This window comes from Uranotaenia lowii, chromosome 3 (assembly GCF_029784155.1).
Source record: "Uranotaenia lowii strain MFRU-FL chromosome 3, ASM2978415v1, whole genome shotgun sequence".
Taxonomy (NCBI): Eukaryota; Metazoa; Arthropoda; class Insecta; order Diptera; family Culicidae; genus Uranotaenia; species Uranotaenia lowii.
In genome coordinates, this window is record NC_073693.1 from 281,474,852 (window position 1) to 281,494,265 (window position 19,414).

Sequence of the window (19,414 nt, forward strand, 5' to 3'; positions counted from 1 at the left end):
TGGTAGCCAACACATAACACGCTTAGTATGAGTTCCTCATTTCTGAGCTGTTAATCATTAGAACAGTAAATGAGGACAGACATTTTGAATGAAAAGGGAATGGTTGTTAATGACCCGTGGAATAATATGAGTTGAAGTCGAATTTTGTTGCTCGACGCTATTCTAAAATACAAGATGGCGGCTTCCACTGAACTTTGAAATGTTCACTATGGCTTAACTAGAAGAAGTCGATTCCGCTCAACTTCAATGCTGTAAATAAAAAATAGCATGAAAACTCCATAATATGGGTATTGGGTGAAAGGACTAAACTAGAAGAAGTCAAATTTCGCTATCTGACGGTATCATTAATTTTTTTCAAAGCTGTAAATTACTGAAAATCTCATGATACAGCCACAATATGGGGTATTAGGTGAAAGGGCTTCACGATAAGAAGTCGAATTTCGTTGTCCGTCGCCATCTTGGAATCCAAGATGGCGGCTACCTTGCAACTTGAAAATACTGTAATTGACTGATAATCGCATAAAACTCTCACAATATAAGTATAAGTTCAAAGAAATCAACGAATAGAAGTCGAATTTGGCTATCTGACGCCATCTTTAAATCGAAGATTGCGGCTTCCGTTGAACTTTCAAACACTGTAGATGACTTAAAATCTCCACAATCTGGGTATTGGGTAAAGGGTTAAACTAGAAGAAATCGAATTTAGCTATCGGAGGCCATCTTGAAATTCAAGATGGCGGCTTCCGATTAGCTTTAAAATGCTGTGAATCACTGAAAGCATGAAACGCTTACAACATTATTATTGGGTTCTAGGGCAAAACCAGCAGAAGTTAAATCCCTCTTTCGCACTCCATCTTGAAATTGAAAATGACGGTTTCCACTGAACTTTAAAATTCTCTAAATGACTAAAAATCACACGAAAGCGCTAATTGGTATTTGGTGAAAGGATTCAAATAGAAGAACCAGAACCTGTTTGTTTTGGCAACACTACCGAAAATTTTGTGTTGTCAAAATGGAACGGTTTTTTCTCAACTTTTTTTCACTTGGAACTTCATTTAAACTACTGTTTTTAAGTTTTACTCAATTCACGATCATTTTTAGTATTTTTTTAATTTTTTTTTATCATGTTTCTAATGTATTTAGTACTTTTCTTATTTTGTTTATAGTTTTTTTTGCCATATTATGTTATGTCTATGGTGCAATTATGTCTTGATTGTATTGATCTTATTATAGCGAAAACTATAAGGTAATGTTATATATGTTATCACTTATTGATTTTTCTCGGTGAGTGAAACAACTATTTAATTATCTTTACGTAACGTTTCGGGTTACTTCTCTTCACCCATCATCAGCCGACTAAATTTTTTTTAATTAGAATAAAACTGTCTCTCCTCATAGCCAAACCGACAAATAGCTGAGTGGAGTAAATTTGTGATGTCTTACTGTTTTTGTTAGTGATGAGAAGAATTTATTGTAATTTTAAGAAATGTAGTTTTATTTTAAATGTTCAAAATTTCTAATAAAATAAAAATATTTTTAGACATCTGATGATGGGTGTAGAGAAGTAACCCGAAACGTTACGTAAAGATAATTAAATAGTTGTTTTACTCACCAAGAAAAATCAATAAGCGATAACATATAAAAGGAATCGGTGATTAAGTCTCGTTAATTAAACGTAATGTTGTTTCTGTAAACTGTTTGATTTTGGCCAAAATCGGATGTTGCCAAAAACAAACACAGACCCCGTAATTGTTTTATGCGATTTTCAGTCATTTACAGCATTTGAGAGTTAAGCGAAAGCCGCCATCTTGGATTTCAATATGGCGTCTGATAGAGGAATTCAACTTCTACTCGTTTAGCCCTTTCACCTTATGCCTCTTATTGTGGTTGTTTCATTGGATTTTCAGTAGTTTGCAGCTTTAAAAAAATGCCAAATCTACCATCTTGGATTAATGATGGCTTATTCAGATAGCGAATTTCGACTTCTTCTTGTTATTTATTCCACCCAATACTCATATTGTGGGGATTTCATGTGGTTTTAATTGATTAAAATCATTTTAATGTTCAGCGGAAGCCGCCATCGGAATGTTATATATAAGTTGATAGTTGTTAAAGAGTAGAGAATAAAAAGCTTTCCTTAAATCGCACGTTTGCTCACGTATTCACTCAAAAATAAGCTTCCTACAAGCGAATTTCAATATTATTTATTTTGGCAACTGTGGAAATGTTGACAATTAGTTTTAATCATTTCAGATGTACATTTTGTTTCAACAAGATTTATCTAAATGTTTAAATTAAAGATGAAAAACTTTAAAACCAAATTTTCAAAAGAACATTTCGATTAGACTTGAATTGTAATCGCAACTTAGATGCAAAATAATTATCCAAATTCAAAATTTAAAAAAAATAAGGAAAAATTACAATAAAACTGAATGTCGGATTCACATTGAGATATCAAACTTAAGTTTGACATTCGGAAGACAAGGAAACATTCTAGAGTTTGTTTCGATTAGGTCGTATGAACCAATATAATCAAAACTGAGTTATCTACTGCAAACGATTGATAAATATGTATTCTATGATCGGTAAAAATTTGGTTTCATTTGATCAATGAATAACTTTATCAGATTGATTTGAATTTAGGACGTATAATGACTTTTTAATTTTTGAGTGCAATTTAGTTTTTGCGTCGTTTTGCGCTACCGTGTATTGCCGTGATGCAAAACGACGCAAAAAAACATTTCGGCGATTCGGTTTATACGACGTTATTCATAGTCGCGGAATTTCGGAAAATTCATGTGAAAAAGAACTAAAACTGTTTGTGAGAGTGATAACAACTATCCTTGCATAATAAATGGCTACAAATTGTTGTTAGGTGAGTACAATAAAGTTTCATTATCGATGTGTGAATAGCCAGTACTATTTTCTCATTACAGGAACAGCCAAAATAATGAAAAATGAACGATTCCCACTCTCGCACTCCTTGAACGGACAGAGGTGTCAAAGGTGATGGTCAGAAAAGTGCAAAAAATTCGTAATGGATAGTCCCACAAAGTAATAAATCCGGATGTCTTAGAGCGGCATCATCCCATGTAACTATCGGATAGGAGTATTGTTCAAATATTTTTTTCAAACAACTCCGAATGGACATAGCATAGATTCGGGCCAAAGGAAGTAGATTTTGGAATCAAACTAATCGATTGGCGAAAAGGACGTTAGCGCCTAACGACAAATGTAATAGGTCGTAAGTACATTTTCATTGATAAGAACTAATCTAACGCAAGTTTTGAGTACATCAACATGTTCTCCTTCTAGTTCCTCATTGAATTTAGAATTTGCGGACGAATTTGACAAACAGTCATAAAATACAAATTAAAATTGTTATTCAAAACTTCAACATTGATTTTCTCGAAACACATCGAGTGGTTTAGACGACCTAATCAAAACAAACTCTAGCATTGTCAATTAAATAAAAATTAATATTTGCTAGTAAATTGGTTGGAATGTTTCTTTTACTCTTCAGTGTTATTAATTATCCAGAGGCAAATTTTCTGTCTGTTATGCATGAATTTTCCATAAAATCTTGACATCAGATTTTAGATGAAATTTTAGATTTTTGAAGACGTAATAAACAAACTTTTATGAAGATCAAAATATTGCTCCAAATCGGGGAAAACGAAATTCAACAGGCTTTTCTGTTCATAGTTGAACTATTGTTTTACAATTTATTGCTTAAATGTTGGATGGTTCGCAAATTGCCTTGATTTTTTTCCTCGTCACCACCTGAAAAGGAATCGCCCAATCGTAAGTAATTAGATGAAACTAGAGAAGTAAACAAAACTACAAGAAAAAATTAGATTTTGTGGCATTCCAGGAAATGTTCCATTCGGAGGAGGAAGAATTCTGGAAAATGTTCTATTCTGGGGAAAAAAATTCCGGAAATTGACAGGAAAAATTTGTGGTGTATTTTGAGAATTTTTTTTTGGGAAATGATTTATTCTGAGGTTTGATTTCGAGTAATTCTCATTCTGGGGAAAATTGTTGCCCGAAAAGATTTAGGGCTTTTGGGATGCAATCTTAAAATTAATATTTTTGCTCTTATTCACTTTATAGTTTTTGCTCTTGACAGAGATACATTTCATAAATGAACTCATTTGATAATTTAGGTAGTTCCACTGAAATCCCTGTTTCACTATTGAGAATGGCTAACTTTACAATAAACTTACAATAAATGAACCAAGTTATTCAAATCAGCTAAAATTAAAAATATGATAAGAAACTTAAACTGAAATATTTAACAAAGATCAAAAAAGGCTCTAGATGCAACGGTACTTTTACATTTCCAGTGTTAAATTTCAATTACCGATAGTATTAAAGGGTAACGTCGGAAAATGAGAACACTTGCTACCTAATCTGATCATTGCCCGCAATCAGAATCGCCTCGGGTCAAAAAGAATTGCAATACATGCTCAATCACATACACAAATCGGAGGCGACGCACGTCTGGGCCCAAAACCACCCATCAACGGCTGGCCACACGACGACGACGACGACGACGACGTCGACGCCGCCACCAAAGAGGAGATGAATGAATTGACTGCGGCGAGGTGACTCAGCTAATCCGACCCGTCAAAAAGTGCGCCCTAGCTTGCTACTTACTCCGAAAGGTTCCGAATGGCGTGGCGGCACGGGCAAAAGGGGTCGCGGTTCTTTGACGGAACTTCGTGCCCTGCTTCCTCCTTTCAGCAATTGCGCCACCGCCACCGACAGAAACCATGAATGGGCCCAAGTGAGGCGCTATCCTATACGATTTTATTGAGTGTTCATGTGGAGCGAAATTGGCAACGGGTGAAAGAAGATAATGCTTTTCATTTACAATGAAAAAGCGTTTCATTAAACTCATTACCACTACGATTCGGTTGATACGGACGCGTGATGCTGTGCGCGAAGTCAGGAAAGTCGGGAAAGGGGGGATGATTGTTGCCCTGGAAGAATGAACAAATCCCATTCATTGACCTGCTCCGGGCGGCGGCGGTGGCTCTTCAACACTTTCGTTATACTAGCATGTATATGGGAAAAAGCCAATTTAGTCATGTCTTTTCTCTTTAGATAAAGATTCGATGAGTACCTAGAGGTTTGATTTCTGGCTAAGCGCCACCGGATTTGATACACATACACAATGCACGGTAATCATAATTTTCTAGACAAAATTGATCGATTTTCGGGAGCGGGTTGATTGAGTTTTCGGTGCGCGCGAACGGTAGCTAAACAGTAGCTTCTTCTTCATAATCTTGATTACTATCCTTCCAAAAAATAAATTAGGGGAAATCTAGTTTCAAGAAGGTAAGATTATTTTAATAAAAAAAAATTGATGGAACTATATTTTTTAATCGAAATATGAGATTTTACTTAGAGTATTTCAAAAACTGAACATTGTTTGAAGTTCTATAAATAAAATCTCAAATAAAGGAAAAATGTTCATGTTACGTTAGGGAAGAGCAAAGTAAAACAAAAAATGCAAATATTTTAAAAATAATTTCTTCCACTCATTTTATGATGAGAACCATAAGCATATACTTTTTGGACACTCAGTTTTACAGTTTACATCGTTTAAAAAATAAACTTTCAACTATCATCATAATTTTTAAGAACTATTATTTGACTCAGTAAATTATTTAAATCACTATCAGTACGCTATATTCAAATTTCAAATTGTTCTTCAAAATGGATTCAGCAACTTCAGCATCGAACTGCAATGCTTAGAAGGTTAATTATGTTTTTCTCTGTTTTCAAAGCCTTATCTAAAATTTGTTTTCTTTAAATCACTTTCGAAACTAAATATCATATCAAACATCATTTGACTTTATTTGCTTCATTAGTTTTCAGGTTTTGGAAAAAAATATGTAAAAATAATCCCAACTGTCTCACATTCCCCCTCTGAAAAAAAGGAATCGATGCCTTGTAGAGCTTTGAAAAAAATGACTGTGGCTCTCATATATTTTTTCGATGCCTTTTGGGTCACCAAGCATCAGTGTGAAATTTTAGATGATTTGGTTGATCTCTGAGTTAGCGCAGCGCGTTTCAGTTGTATGGAAATTTGTATGGAAGAAGAAATTTTTGCACATTAAATCATCCAGAAAATACAAGTGAGCTGGAATGAAGTTGGATATTGATTTTCGGTTTTGACTATTTTCAAGCTTAATTTTTTGCTAACACGCAAGCAGCTATGAATTTCATGAAAATAGTTATAACCATTTAAAAATAAGAAATATTAACCCATTGAAAGGTATTTAAAAATGGCAGACTTTGCTTGCTAGAATTTTTAATAGTTTCATGAGATGTTTTTGCAAAAGTTATAAAATCAATAAATTTCTTAGCTATGTACAGCAGTTTTTTAACGATTTTTTAGTTCTCATCCTACGTTTACACAGTTGTCAAATATGTAGTCAAAAACGCTAAAATTATTTAAATAATTTCGGATTTTTTTTTGTATAAAATCGAAAATCTTTTCTGGGTACAAGTTAGTTTTGTGCCTTGTTCACATGAATTGTACTGCATGATTTGAGGTATATTTTTCATTCAAAGTTATAATTTTAAGAACATTCAGTACATGTCTGGTAATTTTTGAATGAAAATTTGCTTTCCCGTACAAATTTCCATAGAAAAATCAAAACTCAGGACTGGGGCGATCGCTCTCAAGATTTGTTTTGCTATTTCTGGCAGCAAAACCAATAAATAATAGTTATGGAAGGTGTAAACATTTAAGAATTTGAAATTTCCATACATAGCATGCAGCGGTCTAATAAGCATGAGAGAAATTATATGAGAGCTTTTTTCCCTTTTTCCTCACTTTTGTAAGGATGGAGAGTTCTCAAACCACCAAAGAAATATTTCGCGTACCCTCCAACCCTCCTATGCTAAATTTACTTTCTTTTTCTTGATTAGGTATAGTGATTCTAATAAAAAAAATAATTAGAGCCTCCCTTCTCCGTCCTTATCATCTCATTATAAGAAATGAGAACTGAGAAGTCTCAAACAGTCCTAGAGACAATTCTTGCATTCTTATTATCCTCTCATGACAAATTTCTTTCTAATAAATAATCCAAAACATCATACAAATATATCTCGTACTCAAATACCCAAATTTTGTTCCATTGGTTTGAACAGCTCTAGAGTGTTGTACAATGAGAGCACCCCTCTCCCTTTCCAATTCCTCCATGAAAGAATGGGGAAGGGGGTTAACAAACAATCATAGAATCATTTCTCGTTTTAAAATATATATCATTGCATTCCAACTATGATTTATTTGCTCGATAAGTACTCAAGTTACGCATAAAATTGTATAAGATCTCATCCCCTTCTCCTATTTCCCTCTAGAATAAATTTGCCAGTTTTTGTCCGAACTTATCCGAAACGGAAAAATCCGGGCATTTTGTTTTAAAAATCTGATGATCAACCCCAAATCCGCGCAAATTTGGTCAAAATCACGGAACTATTCAGTAGAAATACAAAAAAAAACCCTGAATTTTTTTTCATCAAAACAGATCAGCATATATTAAAACGTATTTTAGGCTTCCAAAACACCGGTCATGATTTGATAAAACTTGCTATTGAAATTCCATTTTGGACGCAAAGTTAAAAAATTAAATTAAAATTTTGTGTCAACGATCCGGTTAAGCCCGTATAAATCCGGGTAATCTGGCAACCTTACTCTAGGAGGTGGGAGGAGGGGATCTCAATGCAACAAAGAAATATTTCTCGTCCCTAAATACCCTCCAATGTCGAGTGCCACAATTTATACATATAATAGAAAAATGATGCAAGTCAATTATTTGGGTTGCAAGCCCTCTTTTAAGGAGTGTATTCGAAAAAAATGCATCACTTTGTTTTGTGAATAAATTGATGAAATTTTCAGTAAAGCTGCCTGGTAATGTAATGTGTACAAAATTTGGTGACAATCTGTCTAGAGGTTTTTGAGATAGCGTCCAGACCGTTTGGCTGGTAAACGGTGGATAATGTGCAACACGAGACCCCATAGTGGTCATATCACCTCTTATTCACAACTCCTATCTCTACCTCCCCGCGGTGCCGGCTGAGGTGCGAGTAACCAAAGCGGAGATCGGATACCCAACCCCGGTGGATGCTTTAGTCGCATGCAGACTGAGAAGGTGGCCGCACGCGTCTATTCCCCAGGTTAGGGGCGGCGTGCAACAACAACCGAGCGTCTGTTCTCCAGGTCAAGGGCGGCTCAAACAGCGTCTTTCTTGCAGCAAGCGGCTGAATTTATGAAATGCGACTCCCGCCAGCTAAGTCCAAGATGGCAGCCCCATCACGGGATAGGGACTTTAGGCTAACAACCTACTGCTCCCGATTCATAAACTTGTTACGGAATCCGAAAGAAATGACCGATCTGGAACTTTGGCGACGACTTTTAGCAGGAAAACACGGACACGAATTGGAACTTGGAATGTTTTAAACCTTGCTCAACAAGGCAAGCTAGCTCAACTTGCTAGAGAAGCTAGCCGCCTCAAGCTTGAAATTCTGGGACTGAGCGAAGTCCGTTGGCCTAACACTGGAGAACACAAGACACAGTCCGGGCAAGTACTGCTTTACTCTGGCATACGAGGAGAACATGCTACTCGGGAACGAGGAGTTGGTTTCCTGTTAAGCCCGCAGGCCTACGCGGCCCTCATTAGATGGGAACCGATAAACGAAAGAATAATCGTAGCCAGATTCAGAACACGGGTTAGAAACCTTACAATGGTCCAGTATTATGCGCCAACTGACGTTGCCGATTTGCAGGAAAAAGAGCAATTTTACAGTCAACTGAACAGCGTGGTAGAGTGAATTCCGAAGGGTGACATTCAAATCCATTTGGGCGACTTCAACGCAAAGATTGGCTCCGACAATCAAGACCTTGAGCGCATCATGGGGCGCCATGGCCTAGGACAGATGAGCGAGAACGGAGAGCTGTTTGTAGAATTTTGTGGCAACAACAACATGGTGATTGGTGGATCGCTCTTCCCCCATTGACCAGCTCATAAGGTCACTTGGGTATCCCGGGATGGCCGAACAGAAAATCAAATTGACCACATCTGCATCAGCCGAAAATGGAGAAGGAGCCTTCTTGATGTCCGCAACAAACGAAGCGCAGACATTGCATCTGACCATCACCTCGTCCTTGGCGAGATACGACTGAGAGTTGCGCGTGTCCAACGGCGCGAGGAGAAAGTCGGGTGTCGATACGACGTCCGCCGGTTGGAGAATCCAGAGGTGAAAAGGGCATACGTTGAACAGCTAGAATCCCGAACCTCGGAATTGCCGACAGACGGAACAGTCGAAGAACAGTGGTGTGGATGCCTTTATCACGACAAGCCATGGTAGCCAAAGCAGCCGCCCGCTTACGATACGCGGAGCTGGAAAAGACAGTTAAACGAGCTTGTAGACGAGACAAGAGAGCCTGGACAAATTCCCTTGCCGAAGAGGGGGAAAGAGCCGCCGCCAATGGAGATATCCGATTACTTTATGACATTTCTCGCCGCCTCAGTGGTGCAAGGACTAAGGCATTTTCGTACAAGGTCTTGCACGACGGTGTCTTGTCCGAACCAATCCCGGTAACTGCTGGAGTGAGACAAGGATGTATTTTATCACCGCTACTTTTTCTAATCGTGACTGGATCGATCGACTGTGCACCGAACCGAGGATCGCCGTGGAATCCTTCAACAATGGAGCAACTGAACGACCTTGACCTGGCTGACGATATTGTTTTGCTCGCCCAAACACAACCAGATATGCAAAGCAAACTCGACGACCTCACCGAAAGTTCCAAGGCAGCAGGTCTCAAAGTCAATGTCGGAAAGACCAAGTCGATGGAGATCAACACAGGAAATCCCTCCAGTTTCATAGTAGCTGGGCAACAAGTTGAGAAAGTGGAGTGCTTCCAGTATCTTGGTAGTCAGATAACGCCTGATGGTGGTACCAGGAAAGACATCGAACCCCGGATTAGAAAGGCCCGTTTTGCATTTGCGAGATCTCTCTACGAACAAAAATCCGAATCTTCAACTCAAACATCAAATCCGTATTGCTGTACAAGTGCGAAACTTGGTGTACATATGCGGTGACGACGCGAAAACTGCAAGTGTTTGTAAACCGCTGCCTGCGGAATATCATCCGCGCTTGGTGGCCTGGCAACTGGATCTCGAATGAGGATTTACATCACCGTTGTCATCAAAGGGCGCTAGAAATCTAGATTCGAATCGAGAAATCAAATCCGAACTGTCGACGAGAATCTTGACTGGGACCAGGTGAAGACGCTGGCTCCGGATCGTCAACAGTGGAGGTCTTTTACCACGGCCCTATGCACCGGAGGATCGGCGCGGGATCATTAAGTAAGTAAGTAGGCCAATACTAAAGTTCATTGGCCTTTTTTTTTGAGCAGGCTCGAGAAAAATACAGAAAAGTCTCAGTGGGAGGCCCAAAAACAGCTTCGACCCAAAGACAACTATTCGACCAAAGTTCACGTGGTTAATCGTTCAAGAGGTGCTAGAAACCAATAGTCAGCTCAAATTTGAATAAAAGTGAAGATTATTGATTCCATGAAGTGAGTGGAATGTAAGAGGTTTTCTTAAGCTCAATCCAAAAATATGAATAGAGGAAGTGATAAAAAAAGTTAAATTTTTCTGACTAGTTCGTCTAGCTGACTTATAATGAATTATAAATAGGCCTGACTTGATTTCTATAAGATAGAAAAGCTGCCCATCTGTAAAATAAACAAACATCGTTGTTCAAATTGCGCACAAAATATTTGGACTGCATCTGGGAAGATATTTTAAAGAGTTTTGTAATGGACAGCAAAACTACTTTTTCGCGGTCACCTGGCAGGTTGCCAACCAGAAAATTTTCATTGACCAGTCTCGCCTGTGTTTCTCGAAGATAAAAAAAATTGATCTCTTTAAAGGAAATTTTCTTCCATTGAGATCCTCATCGTAATCTTGTTTAATTATAGCATACATTTCTTCGCACTAAATAATAAACTTTTGTGTTCTCAGCATGATTAAAATTTTGTTCGCGTTGAAGTTTTTTTGTTTTGCTGCCAGACGTGCTGAGAACAGTAGCGTCCATTACCAGGGGGTTCAATTGAGCCTTTTGGTGTGGGGGAGTGTGGTGGTCTGCTACAAAAAAAAACAAAGATAAAAAATTTAAAATTCATTGTCTAGTACTTGAGAAGAACGATCTGTGGAAACTGCATAACTCAATCATTCATAGCGATTAACACGAAGAATGGCTATAAATTCAAAGAAGACTGCCTCCAAATGCAACCGTTTTTTATGCAAACCACTTCAATAGGTTTCACAAAATTTATACTCTGTATAAATTGGATCTGCAATCGTGCCATTACGCAAAAACGGTGGTGGAGTGATAAAAAGTCAAATGTGTTGGTTTTGGGCCAAAGGAGGACAATCGGCTAAATAAGTTATTACTTCGACCAAACCCAAAATTTGGAATATTTTGAAGATCTTCAGGAAACAATAAACTGAATAAAAAATAGCCTTGATTTGAAAAAAGGTGGTTCATAGTATGGATTACAGATGGCGCACATGTTGCCCAAAAATTATAGTCTAAAATTTTTCTCATTTGACGCTATCTAAAAAACCACTTGGCAGAACATCACATGAATTTGCATATGTGAAGATAACATTACCAGGTAGATTCGCTGAAAATTTCATAACATTCATTACATCAATTCATCAAAAGCTATTCACAAAACATAGTGTTGCATTTTTTCGTAAATAATCGGACATCTTTTTTTAAAACAACAAATCATCGAACTGTGTCTCGAACTCGTTTTATGCCAATTTTAATCAACATCACTCGGAAATGTTTCGATTAGTGTAATGGTAAATGTTGGTTGTATATGGAACCCACCCTTTGCCAAAAAATTGGAGAATGAAAAGAAACGTTCCGAAAACACAAAGCCGATGTTCTTCACCCAAAATGATAGTTTCGCCATTTTGAAAAACCCTATTCAGACAAGAAAACACCGTTTTTGTAAGTACACTGGATTCTTTTTTTAAGGGGGGGGGGGGGGGTGTAGGGTCTAACGGGTAAAAAAAACACCATTTTTACGATTTTTTTCTAGAGCTATCGTTCAAACAAATGTATTCAAATTTTTTGCATTATACAAAGCATTGTTAAAAGAACATTTAGTAATTTTTCGTAGAAGAATATTAAAAAATGAGCCGGTTACGGAGCACTTTCGAGGATGCCTTTTAGAAAACAGGATTTGCGGTGGACACTGTATCTCAGCACAGAATCATCTGAAGTCAAAAAATCAGAGCAAAATATTTTAATAGATGTTTTTCTGGACTCCAACGTTTTTATTTAACTTAAAAATTTTTTTATCAAATCTTTGTGGCTGTTTGAAGTGAAAACTATGATTTTTCACGAAAAAATCCGCCATTTTTTATCTGTAAAATCTCGCCAAAGTAAAAAAAAATTAAAAAGAAAAACGTTGGGTTCTGGTATTTTATATGTAGAAAATATGTTCCAAATTTGAAAAGAATCGGATATGTGGTTTTCAAATGACGATGTCCACGGACTTTAAAAATGTGCTTTCGAGAAAAACGCCTTTGAAGTTTCTGCTCTTGCTTTCTTGCAGTATTAGATAGGAGGAGATAAAGGCCTATAATTTCTACAGTTTTGCTTCAATTGACTTGAAAATTTGACACAACATTCTTGAAATGTTTTACAATAAGAAAATAAAAAAATAAAAAAAAACGATTTTTTGAAAGTGTTAGACCCTACCCCCCCTTCCCCCCCCCCCTTAATGGAAATTCAACACCGGGAATAGTTTTTCTGATGGTAGTAAAAAACTACTCTAAAATTTTTTCGCTTTCTGAGCTAGGCTTTATCACAAAAACTAGTTAAACGTCTTTTCGAATCTGTACAGAGACCAGTTATTAACTCATGTACGTATAGCTTTAAATCACTTTTTTTATTGAAATACTGGATAACATAAGTTTTCTTCTTAGTATGCGCATTGAGTCAACCTCTCCTTTACCTACTTACTTTGGCTATACGAATGGCCATTATGCTCAGTTTTTTTTTCGAACCGTTCAAGGCCAAAATATTACATAACCTAAACCAAAACATAACCTACTACAATTGCCACTAGTTGTTTAAACTTGACAAAACATTTGTTTTAAGATGAACTCTAAAAATAAACCAAAACGATATTTTGATGAGTCAAATCTAAGTTAGCACCTGTTTGCCAGAAACCTATGACAAAAAAACTGATATCTACAGTTAAAAGTTAATGTTGGCATTTCAGTGCAAACAAGTTCATTTCAAGCTACGACCTTCGAAAAGTGTTCCATAAATCGACACAATTCTCGACCACTTCCGGCTTCAGCACACTTTTGATTCGTCAATCAAAATAATGCGGGAAAAAATAAAAACAAACTCGCCACACGGACCAAGTCGAATTGATTGTTTTTTTCTACTTCAATCATCGTCGAGTACTGATTGTTTTGGACCATTTTTCTTCCTCTTCTCTATTCTTACCAACTTGTGTATAGGCAGGTAGGTACAGAACAAACAATAATCAAACAGGCCGAAAGCTCCAAAAACCACAACAGATCGTGAACTTGAATCAACACCTCCACTCGTGGCTCCATTCACTTTTGTTATTATTTTCAATCTGGCCATGTTTCTTTTTCTTCCTTTGATCTCGGTAGCAACACTGTAATTAGGTTCATCTTTACGGTGGTAGTTCTTGAATCTTTTCGGGGTCTTTTACACCTTCACGTAGAAATAAAGGCGGCTACTCCTCTATCAAAGCCTGACCTAAGGTCTCTGAATTGGCGCAAAGTGGTGGCCTCGGGTCACAATGAAGTAAGTCGGCGCGGTAGTAATCGGATCCATCACGTCTGATCCACCGACACCCACTCGATTGATTGAACCGGGAGGCCGAGTCTTGAGGCGGAAGCTTTGGGCCGAACCGATTTGGTCGTCGGGAAAGATGTAAGAGAAAGATTGGGCTTCTTACTTTGGGGAGCCTTTTGGTGGGGCGGCAATAAAGTAGCAATTTCTGCTGTGACGAATCTATTTCATGTTTAATTTCACTGTCGGGTTGATGAAAAGTTGCTCAAAGTTTGGCTCAAATGTTGGTCGGGTCCGTTGTTCGATCTCCTCCAGGAACTTTATCATGTGCTTGGAAAAAAAATTTAAAAAATTACTCAGAAATGCTCTTTGAACTGGTTTCCACGACATTGACACAACAACAATCTCCTTCTTAGGCAGTTAAGACATAACACTATATCAATTCGCCTAATGGACACTTCCATGCCACATAACAATTAAATAATTATTTCATTACCAACCAGTTTGATCCAGGCAAAACTGGCCAAGAAAACATCATGTCATATCAAATCAAAAGCGAAAGAAGCCATTCACAGAACCATTATGCCTCGATATAGGTACAGACACCCATATTGTTTTTCCATTTATGCCTTGAACTTTATGCCATTTTTGCCAATAACTACATACTACACTACACGATGATAACACCGGGACCCCTGCTGGGTGAGCTCGAGAAATGGCCTACGAAAAAAACATGGCGCACCCTGCTGAGCCCATTGGATTCCGATTTTGGCAAAAATCCATAGTCGTTATTATCGATTGGAGATCGTCGGGATGTTGGATGTGCTTATGATTTTTATTCCATTCAAACACTTCGGAAGACTTGAACTTCAACACCATTCAACCTTGAAATCAATTGATACCCATTTTTGGAATTTTGAATAAAATGTTATAAATATACATTATTTGATTTGATTACATTCAACTCATGGAGAACCTGTTCCATTAAAAACAAAATGACATATCAAATCAGAATATTAAACTATAGCATGGATCAGCTTAAATCTTGACTCAGACTCAAACGGGTCTATCTCGGAGCTATGTAAATGAAATAAAAATGTTTTGAACGCCAAATGTAGGGTACTTTAAAGAAAAAATAATAAAAAATATTCCGATGTGGTTTTGATGAAATTGCGAACTTTTCTTCAAGTCCACTCATCATAGTTTGGACACCCTATACGCTGACCTCAGCGGCCATTTTGTTCCAGTATCTCTTCATCTCTGTTGCATCTCGACTCTCGAGTCAACCTACCATTCTTCTTCATCTTCTGCTTGACAATTGCCCAAAATTTTTCGATAGGGCGGACAAAATCTACACGTTGGCCTAATGCCACTGAAGTACCTCTTTGCTGTAGTGGCAGCTTGCCAAATCTGGCGAAAACTTTACTGGTCCTTTGTAAGATCTAATGTACGGAAAAAAACGTTTTTCAGGCACTCCTTTGTTGAAATCGTACGGGTTGTCCGAATCACGAGTGAAATGAATACACGTTGTTTCTCTGACTAACTCAAACAAGGAATGACGTTTATTACTTTTCTTTATATCAATCAAGTTGGCAGTATAATAGACTGGAAATTAAGTTATTACAATGGAGGTTCAGCAATATTATAACATCTCTTCCCTCCTAGATGGTATTCTTTCTTACTATCCGATAATCATAGATTGAGCCTACATGGAGGTTTGCTTTCTCTAGTTGATCAACGCAAAGTATCATGATCAGTGTAAATCGAAAGTCTAGCTTTAGTATGTCCTGCGTTACTAGGACCTGAACCTACTCTTGAATCAAAATCTACAATCTTATCTGGTGTCTTGACTTCTGAGGTCGACTTCGTATTGCGAGCCGGTCCTACATCGTCTAACGCCGGAGCACTGTCGTTCATAACACCTTCTGACTGAACCTCGAGTTGATCCTCAAGAGGGCTCTCTACCATTTTCGCCTTCTGGGTGTGTTCACTGTCAATTGGAAGTCTGGTTTGTTCTGGTAGATCCTTGCTTCAATTGATCGATATGTCGCTTCCAAATCCTTCCGTCATCAAGCTTAATCATGTAGTGCAGTTTGCCCACCTTCTCTACCACTACTCCAAATTTCCACCTCTCTGCAGTCGACAGAAAGTCGCGAGCAGCTACTCTATCATTTAGGAATCAGTAGATCAATTCTAGATTTTATTTGGCGCCCAAATACGAGCATAGATGGACTTTTACCTGTACTGCCGCTCATAGCAAGTCCGTCCCATTTGCGTTTTTGTTGAAATGAGAAAAACGGCATTGAAAAATCGTAAAAAGTCCAACGGTAAATCAGCTCTTGTATGCGTTTATATACGAAATAATCAACAGAATCTGTCACTGCAACGGCCAATGAAAGATTTTCGCTTTTTAATGATAATTTTTTTGTTTTGATTCTGTTGAAAATCTTTTGCTGGCCCCTTATGGCTGTGGGACTGACATGCTATGATTTATGCCATATGGGACCGACTTGCGATCATTTGTTCAATGGGACAAAATTACTTGAGGTTTTTTTCAATGTTCATCAGAACAAAGTACTGAAAACAAAGCTTTCTCTTGAAACTACAGATAAAATTAAAGTGATTCCAGCGATAAACTGAAAAATGATGAAAATGCAAATGGGACGGACTTGCTATGAGCGGCAGTGTAGTGGGGTGCACAGTTCTGCGGTATGCTATAAGTATTTTCTGCAGCTCTCTATGGATATCGGTACGTGAGCTCTTTAAAGCTTTAATTTTGTTCTTGAACGTTTGAACATACCGTCCACCTGGCCTTTTATGGCGGGATGGTACGGGGCCTTTATCTTGTGCACCATTCCACTGTTGCACTGTTCCGACGTAAATTGAGTGCCTCGATCTGTTACTAGCACCGACGGCAATCCGAAATGGCGAAAAATTCCCTCATTCGTTTGATTGTGGTCTCTGTAGTCATGTCAGAAATGATCTTCACTTCAGGCCACTTGCTATGATCGTCAACAATGATCAAGAAGTTCAAACCCAAGAACGGCCCAGCAAAATCCGCTTGAACTCTTTGGAATGATTCTGTTGGGCGTTCCCAGCAAAGCACTGGTACTTTGCAAGATCTTCGATATCTCGGTCGATAGTTCCCACCAACAATATGATCTCGCGAGTGATTTCATCCGGGAAACTCACAAATGGACTGAATGTAACTCGTTCAGCACCCGACCTCTCTACGGTGATGGAACGTATACACGTATACCTCGCATCAGGCATACACCTTGCATACCGAACTCGTTCTGGTCAATTCCAAATCTGAACCGACCCTCCACTACACGTCCCGTCTTGAGTCCTTGAATCAGTTCCTTAACATTTCTGTCCTCGGAAGTGGTATCTCCGAGCTCTTTCACGTCAACTGAAAGCGTTTCAGTTTGATTAATTTGTACTTCTTCGACCTCCTCTATCTGGTTCCGTATATTCCGGTCAATTACAGGCAATCGTGACATAATATCAGCATTTCCATGGTCTTTCGATGCACGCTAGCGAATTTCGAAGTCTAACGATTCGAGAAACACAGCATAATGTTGCATACGCAGTGCAGAAAGAGTGGGTAGACCTTTGTTTGGCGAAAAGATTTGAACAACAGGTTAAACTTCCGCCCAAACAAATACTTTTAGAGTTTTTTACACCGAAGATAATTGCATATGCCTTCTTATCTACCTGGGTGAAATTCTGTTGAGTAGCGTTCAATGTTTGCAAAGCACACTGGATAGGTCGCTCACTGCCGTCCGGGTAAACGGGGCTCAAAACAGCTCCAACTCCGTACGGTGATGCATCGGTGGCTAACACAAGTGGCAGGTTAATGTCATAATGCACCATTACACGATCAGATTGCCTCTTCGCTTTCACTCATACGGACGTTTGCATCGTTTCAAACGAAAGGTGTCTTGTCTTTCAGTAGATTGTTTATAGGATAAAGCTTTGTTCTGAGATTCTCCGTGAATCTACCGTAGTAGTTCACGAGTCCCAGAAAGGCACGAACCTACTCACGGTTCTCTGGACGTGGCATATTCTGTATAGCATCCACTTTTTGTTGCATCTTATGTATTCTGTGACGATCAATAATGTAGCCGCAATACTGTATGCTGTCAGCGAAGAACTCACATTTCGCCACCTTCACGCGCAGGTTGTGCTCGTGTAATCTTTTCAAAACCTCACGCAACCGCCACAGATGTACTTCGTCGTTAGGCCCAGTAATCTTCACGTCATCTAGAAAGACCGACACACCCGGTATGCCGTGCAAGATTTGTGAAATTTCTCTCTGGAATATAGCAGGGGCTGAGGCTACCCCGTACATCACCTTGTTGGTTGATACAGACCCAGGTGGGTATTCAACGTAAGCATGGCTTGATCCTCCGGTCGCACCGTCATTTGTAAATAGGCTTGAGCCAGGTCCAACTTGGTGAATTTATCTCCTTCCGCCATGTTGGAGAACATTTCGTTTACTGTAGGCAATGGATGCTCGTCGATTAGCAGATTTTTGTTAACTGTCAGCTTATAGTCTCCACATAAACGGACTTCATTGGCAGACTTCATCACCGGCACAATCGGCGTAGCCCACTCGCTTCGATTCATTTTCACCAAGACGCCGCTCTTCACCATATTCTGGAACTCACGTTCCACTGTGTTCCGAATCGAGAGAGGAAGAGAACGAGCTTTTAGGAAAACTGGCTTGAAATCTGAATTGAGATGCAGAGCAGCTTGAATACCTTCAATTTTACCGATTGATTCGTCGAACACCGTAGCAAACTCTTCAACCAAACATTTGACCGCAGCAGGAAGAGGGGTGCGCAATATGATTTTGTCCACGGAATTAGTGGAACCTCCCATGATGTCATTCCAATCCAACTGCAAAGCTCTCATCCATTCCCTCCCAAGTAAGGGATGTCACTTTGCATCGACCACGAACAGCTGCAACTTATCTTTTTGGTTCTTATACGACACATCTGCTTAAATAACGCCGAAAACTCCTATCTGGTTACCGCAGTAGCTCCGAAGCTCAATATCAGTCGGTTGTATTTTAAAGTCGGACAGATATTTTGTCTTGTCTGCACTGCTGATCTGAGACACCGAGGAGCCACTGTCTACTTCAAACTTGATCAGTGATCCACACACTTTCATTTTAAGAAAAATCTTTGACAAATCCTTCAGATTGTTTTCAACTTTACAAACATCAACAACATAAACCTGATCATCATTCGAAATTTCTGATTCGGAAACATCACAGTCATCAACCAGATTTGTCGGATGTTTCTTTGGGTAGTTAATATTTTTATTCTTTGCAGCGCTGGAGCTAAGGCTCACCCGCTTGAGATGACCTTTTTTCTTACATAGCAGGCAAAATTTGTTTTTGTACTCACTTTGTCTGTCAATTGTTCTACACTTCCGCAACGAAAGCAAGTAGGTATACCTTTTACTGGTTTTCGTTTCCTTCTGAGCAGCAGCGGTGGTATCAGCATCTCGGTTGTGGTTTCTT